We start from the raw sequence: 7,206 nt of genomic DNA, 5'->3' as shown, positions 1-7,206 counted from the left end.
TATTCAGAAATTAAAAGTTTAAAAGTCTGACATCACAAAAAGAATCACGGGAAAGTGAAAGATTTAAAACTGAGCCAAATGCTCATCTAAATTACATTCTGATCCAAATGCTTTCGTAGACATATTCACTGGTTTAAAAAAAAAAAAAAAAAAAAAAAAAAGTATTTCCATTTTACTACACAGTTATTTAATTGAAAGTTTTCCATTTTCATGTTCATCTGTAATATGATTATATGATTTTGGACAGTCCATTTAATTACAAATATTGAAATGGCATCTAGACCTTTTTTTTTTTTTCCCTTGTAATAGTTTTCTGCTTTTATTTGCAGATTGAGGAAATACTTGTAAAATCTAGAAATCTAGATAGGTATATAAAAAGCCCTTATTTTAACCAAATATAAGTACCAGATTATTATCAGCACTTCCTTTAACAGGACACTTTTTTTTAAAATTATTTTTCCAGATTATTAATTGACTTTTATTCAAAAATTATTCTTACATAGCTTACATAATGTTACAACTTCCCTACCATTCCCATGGTAGGGAAAATGCAGGATTACTTAGTTTTAAGGCACCGTAATTTATTTGATGGTAGACAGTAAAACTTTGTAAGCTATAAATGACCACAAGAGCTTCATAGCTTAGAAAATGCTTGCATTTTCAGTGTACACAAAATCTATTTTGTTACAGTATCTACTTTTGCCAGATCAAATCAACTAAGTGGAGCTCACCCTAGTCAATTCTTGGGATGTGTCCAAGGAAAACACAATTAGATCTACTAAGTAAACTGGACTGTTTACCAGGTGATACTATCCTTCTAAGCCAACATTAAACTAATCAATATTAATTTAAATTATTTCACCTGATAAGTTTTCAGAACCTTTTCAGAGCTCAAGGCATGAGCTCTGTTCTTATTTTCTGCCGTCTTATAATATGTGAAATGAAAATTTTGTTCAAAATCTACATGGACCACTATCAAACGTTCTGTCATCTCTACATTCTGTGGTCCTGAACATCTATTACAAGACTGCCAGAGGTGGCAGAAATTAAAATTGGTGCCCCAGGTGGGGTCATCCAAAGCTAGATTTCTATTGCCATCTTGTTTGAAGAGTGGAAACCTTGTCTTGCCCTGAGCTTCTTGTTTTTGGATCAGAGTTAAAAAGCATGGCATTGATTGTTAATGGCTCAATTGCAATTCTTTTAGATAAATTATATTTGCTCACGAGGATTTTTGCACCAGACTTCAATTTGGATTATTATATTATCCAAGGAAAGACTTCACATTCTCTGAGAAAAATTGAAGTTTTTTCCACAAATGCTGTGATTGTATCACTACCACTGTTAAAAGAAAGAAACAAACAAATAAACACAACAAAGAAAACTCGAATACACAATTATAATTATCTGATGATGATGATAATAACAAGCTTATTCTGTTCATGAAGGAACTTTCATTATAATTAATGTTTATGTATTTGCCACATATATGAAAAATGGATACAGAATATTACAAAGCGGGCACTTATTTTCCTAGAATTGCTATAAAGCACACACTCACTTGTGCCAGAAGTACTTGGTAAGTAAAAAAAATCCTTTCATTTGGGCATTAAATGTGTCTAGGATCTCTGATAAGAGATAGACAATAACAATAGAATAAAAGCCTTGTAAAATTTTAGTCTCCCACTGACCATATATTCATATCATGTACAAACAGACAAACGCTACAATCTGAAATCAGATTATTTTACTCTCTGACCTTACATCTTAGGGCATCTTCAAAAGTCAAAGCTTTTGGCTGCTAAGAACACAGATTTCACCAAAACTGGCAATATTAAGGCAAAAACATTATTGGTCTTGAATACTTTAGCACTTGTATATGTAAAGCATGTACATAAATCACATCTCAAAGAATAGTTGTCAGTATCTTTATTATTATTTTTTAATAATAAAACAGTAAAACAACAAGCTTTACAAAGAAAGAAAAAACCACACAGTTCCACACTTCAAATTACTCCCAATCAATCTAAAGAGAAGTCTACTTCATCCTTTCCCAACTGACATAAACAAAACTGATGAAAACAAAACTGATGTGGACAACTCCCTCCTCTTGATTTCTCATAATTACAAAATTAAAAATAAATAAATAAATAAAAATCATAAAGAACAAAACTAAAACCCACCATAACCTAAAAACTCTGAAATCCAGGACCCTGACTTTGTCTACACTGCTCTGAAGATCACAGCACTTTTGGTTGGAAGATAGTTGCAGGTGGATGCTAGCTATTTGGGAAGAAAGTGCATGATATTCTGAATAAGGATCTTTTTTTATGCAGAACTTTAGCATGAAAATGGAGAGAGTTAAGAGTTTTTTGGTTTTTGTTTCCAAAAAAACCTCTTAACTCCTGTTAAGAGTTTTTTTTCAAAACCAGAGTGAGAAGGAACACTGGGAATGTGGGGAAAACTCACAAGAGTTTTCTAGTAAATGAGACTTTCTCCCTCATTATATGAGGTGTCCAGATCAGAAGTTCTTGCCTTTATGGGGTTTTTCAACAAGCTAGAAATATGCTAGGAGGGCAATACAGGATTAGACAGGAAGTCCAGGAATTTACTAGACTACTCTGGTAACAATTTTCAAATGCAAATACTGGAGGGTTGGCCTAGGGGTGGTACCTACTCCTGCTGCTCATAAATATAGAATTTGGTGGCAGTCACAGAGGGCAGCTTGGGTTGCAATGCAGCTGAGATTATTAAATTAAGGATCTGGAAGAGAAATGGAAAGGCATAGATGTCCACAGACCGGTGGACATCCCAAGATTTGCATTTAGTAAGGGAATGAGCCCTGGAATGCACTGACCCTCCAGCCCCAGTAGAGAGCTTCTGTGGTTCTTGATACCCCCACTGGGACACAATACTCTTAGGATCCTTATGAGACGCATCAAAAGGCTAAAAAGGGTAATATACCTTCCACTAGCTTGTCACCAAATTCACCATCTGATAACAACCTATTAGAATCATCCTGACAGAAATGTTGACAGCATTTGGATCTGCATTTCCTCTCCTACACCTCTGTGAAAAATGTTTGCACAATTTCCTAACAGTTTGTCTCCCAATATAACAAATAAACAACTGAGTTTAGTTCTGTTCTTCTGCATCTTTATAACAACATTTTTTTCTTTGTCACAGGTTACATTTTCATAAAAAAATACCTATAAACTGGGCACAGCAGTATTAGAATCTCACTGTCAATAAAGAGAGAATAATTGATAACAGAAACCGATCTTTCCAATTCCTCCCCAAAAAAAAACTACTAAAAAAGTTAGACATAAACATTTATTCTAAAGCTGAAATAACTAAACATACTGTTTTTGGTTTATATCCTGTCATCACTCTCAATGATTTAATCAATAGATCAAGCAAATGGTTACCACATCTGAACTTGTTCCCACTTATCTGTGTTTTCCAGGACACCAAATATGTGTTTGCTAAGTTAGACTCTACAATTTATGCTAATAGGTCTCACTTACTGCAGTTGAAGTTTAGAAACCTGTGGAGTAACTATATAAACATAAGCATCCAGCACTATCTCAAATGTTCAATGGCATTATCTTATTGTTGCATTTTTTTTCTGACAGTATTTTTTCTCCTGAAGTGATGTCCATAAGATTTCTGTTTAAGACAACAAGGAAAATGATGGGAGAACTGGGAGAGAGAAAATTAGATTTTCCAAACATATATATATATATGTGTGTATATATATATATATATATATATATATATATATAGGTAACATTTATACCTGATATTCCTGGTTTAAATAGCTTTAACACTCAGCCAACTTAATAATTTACCAAATCATGCCAAGTGAAAAGAGAAGAAATAACATATGTGGGAGGCCTTGGATTTTTATCTGTATAGGACAAAACCTTTCAATTTTTTTTTCTAAAGCCGTTTGTCTCCTTTGCTGAGAAAATGAAAGGGGAAGCAATTTCCACTCAGAGTATCTCAAAGTGGATCTCTGTGTCCATTATGCTTTCTGAAGATTTATCTAAGCCACCTGAGAATATATGACCACACTCAACAAGGACCTCTGCAGCTTAGAAATGCAATTTGCATTCAGTGTAACACAGGGTTCCATACACATTTTTACAAATCATTGTATTCTTAATGCATATGTTTTCCCTAGATGCCTCATATATAAAGAAAGTCTTTGAGTAATTATTACCATCTGCCTGTACTGCTTTGGAGCCACCTGCAGTAGAATACAGACAGATGAGCAGTCAGAAGAAAACAAACAAACAAACAAACAAACAACAACAAAAACTTCCTTCTATAAGAACAGGAATTTTTAGAAACAGGATATCTCCCTTCCCTCCCTATATTTTTTATATTCCACAGACACTAAAGAAGAAAATGGAGACTAGGCATGAGGGATCAAACCCTTCCTATCTTGGTTAACATACTGATGGACAGATAAGATATATCTTTGACTCTTTAGGACTTCATTGACCAAAATTACCTAATTTTAGGCATAGTGGAATATTTGCAAAATTTGAAATAGCATGCACAAAGGAGCAGCACACAATTTAATTTACTGTGGATAAGTTTGAATCTTGACTATGACATGAGGAGATCGAGTATATTTTATAACTAGTATGGTAACTGAATTTAGCAGGACCACGTAATGGTGTTCCAGCTAAAGTATAATCCAAAATTTGTACCTTGCTAATGTGCCTTGTTAGTACTAAAGGCAAACTTCTTCACCCAATTGAATTTCTTAGCATAAGGGAAGAACTGTGAAAAAGCGAACCTTCTAAACAAGCCAGTTTTTCTATGATGGTGTTTCTACTAGCTATATAGCATATGCATATGTTGACAAACTAAGCAACAGCTGCTTTATTGGCAATATTCAATTCTAAGACATTGATGCTATGCCTTAGAGGGAACTCTTCTTGTAGCAAACCACAGCTAAATACATCTCATCCTGTCTGAACTCTAAAGGAAACAAAGCAGGTATCCACTGCATTTTAAATGATCCAATTGGAGAAGAGCAGCAGCATGTATGAAAAGTGCTAGTATTCCATCTAAGGCAATTAAATATTATTATATATATATATTTATTTTAAACTGGTTAGGTATCTCTAAAAAAAATCTCTTGAGTTTGTACAGCACAAACACACTCACAGGAAGGTTAGTTAGCAACTTCTATGAACCTGTGCATTCTTCTAGCTTGGCAAAATTCCTAACAAGGATGTAGAAAGAGTCATGAAGTGCCTTGTTCTCACCTTGATGAGCACTTAAAATGTAATTTACTGTTGCTCTCAATTATTGTAGATTCCACAAGTGTTTACTGCTTTTGGCATCCTGGAACCTCACATCCAAATGATGATGAATGAATGTAATGATTTGTTCTGTTTTAACAGAAATCTGGTGCTAAGGCAAAATAAGATATTTAGGCTAATCCGCATGACTACTTCTTGAAACTTTAATAAACATTCAAGAAGATGTGCTAACATTAGGATGAAAAAGATGTTCCAGAATAACAGACTTTTCTATGGAGTAAGTTATTTCATTAAAAAAAAAAAAAAAAAAAATAAGAGAGAGAGAAAAAAAAGAGAGAGAGAAAAAAGAAAGAGAAAGAAAGAAAGAAAAAGAAATAGAAAGTGGAATATTTTGCAAATATGTTCTTTTTTGTATTAATTATGAAGAAGGTCCTCTTTAGTTGTGCAGTTACAGTTGTGATAGAGGGGAACATCTAGCACCCAAGGAGGAGGTTCCAGTGCTTAGGAAATTGACAACTGCTGTCTGCCTTCCTCATTAGCAGCAAATTTCTTTCTGTAGGCAAAAGCTATGAAAATTCCTCAGCAACTTTTTCTCAGCCTTTCAGATGTTTTAACTACTTTTTAATTTTTTTTCTTTTCCTTCCATCTTCCTCTTGTGTTTTGCTCTTTGGCCACAAAGAGAAAAGCAACTATGAAATAGTGTTTATTTCCTCCCTTTTGTAGTCCCTTTCTTATGTATTAAAACAATTATAGATTAGAACCAGGTACAGAATTTAGCTAAATATGTACTTCATAGATTCCTACAGGGAGGTCCAGGTACAAAACCTCAGAAAAAAAATAATAAAATATATATATATATATACATACGTATATATATATACGTATATACACATGTACTATCTTATATGGCATCATAAGTGGCCTGGTATTCCACATGAGGTTAAATGAACCCTTATTTCATTTTGCATTTTACTACAAATAGAAATGGACTGTAAACAAATATATTTAATGTCCAATATGCGCTTTTTTTTTTTTTTTTTTTTTAAACCAAGATTCCAGGTAGCTGTATATATGCATATATTACAGCATCAGCCTGTCCACAGTTTTCACTGAAGAAAATTCTTTCAACATAGGCTCTATCAGGAACAGGTTCTGCCTTTTGGTCCTTCTTTTCAGACTTCTGACCCAAATCTTAGATCCATATCTAATGTTTTCATTTTCTTTCACCACAGAGCCTTCTGTTCTGACAGATGGTATTGCAGACTGTAAAATTTGAGGACAGGAATGTGGAAATTTAAGAATAATTTTGTGGCTGTGGGTTATCTTCTGAAAATTTGCCATGCAGAAATGTAAATGGCACAGGTTTTCCTAAATAAATGCCTCTAAGATTGCATAACAGTTACCTTTGAAAATTTGTGTCCATAACCTGCATTCAGTGGGAACATTCAGTGAACATTAAGCAGACAACATTAGAATTATAATTTAAAGTAAAATTATGACAGCATTATTCAATCTTATCAACCATTCTTCTTTAAAAATAAGAATCTATAGTCAATGCCAATAAAATAGTTTAATACATTTATGTACATAAAAAAAAAAAAAAATCCTTTCTACTAAATAGGATCATACGTACAAAAACATAGTAATTTGGTTATGCTATTTATTGAACTGATAGAGAAATTAGAGACAGTAGTTCTCTGCATTATGATGGACTCCTGGTTTTAACCAAAATGCCAGTAGGTTCACAGACTGATGTAATCAGAGAGCTACATGAAAGACTTCCTCGTGCTGCTTTGTTTCTAACAAAGATTCTAGATGGATTCTCATTTAGTCTATTCATAAATATTTGACGACTATATTTGCTTATGCAACATGAATGCATCATTATTTAAACTAATCCTTAGGGAATATTTCTGCAGTTGCTATG

This window comes from Anas platyrhynchos, chromosome 1 (genome assembly GCF_047663525.1).
Source record: "Anas platyrhynchos isolate ZD024472 breed Pekin duck chromosome 1, IASCAAS_PekinDuck_T2T, whole genome shotgun sequence".
Classification (NCBI taxonomy): domain Eukaryota; kingdom Metazoa; phylum Chordata; class Aves; order Anseriformes; family Anatidae; genus Anas; species Anas platyrhynchos.
Note: the sequence above shows the minus strand (reverse complement) of the source record.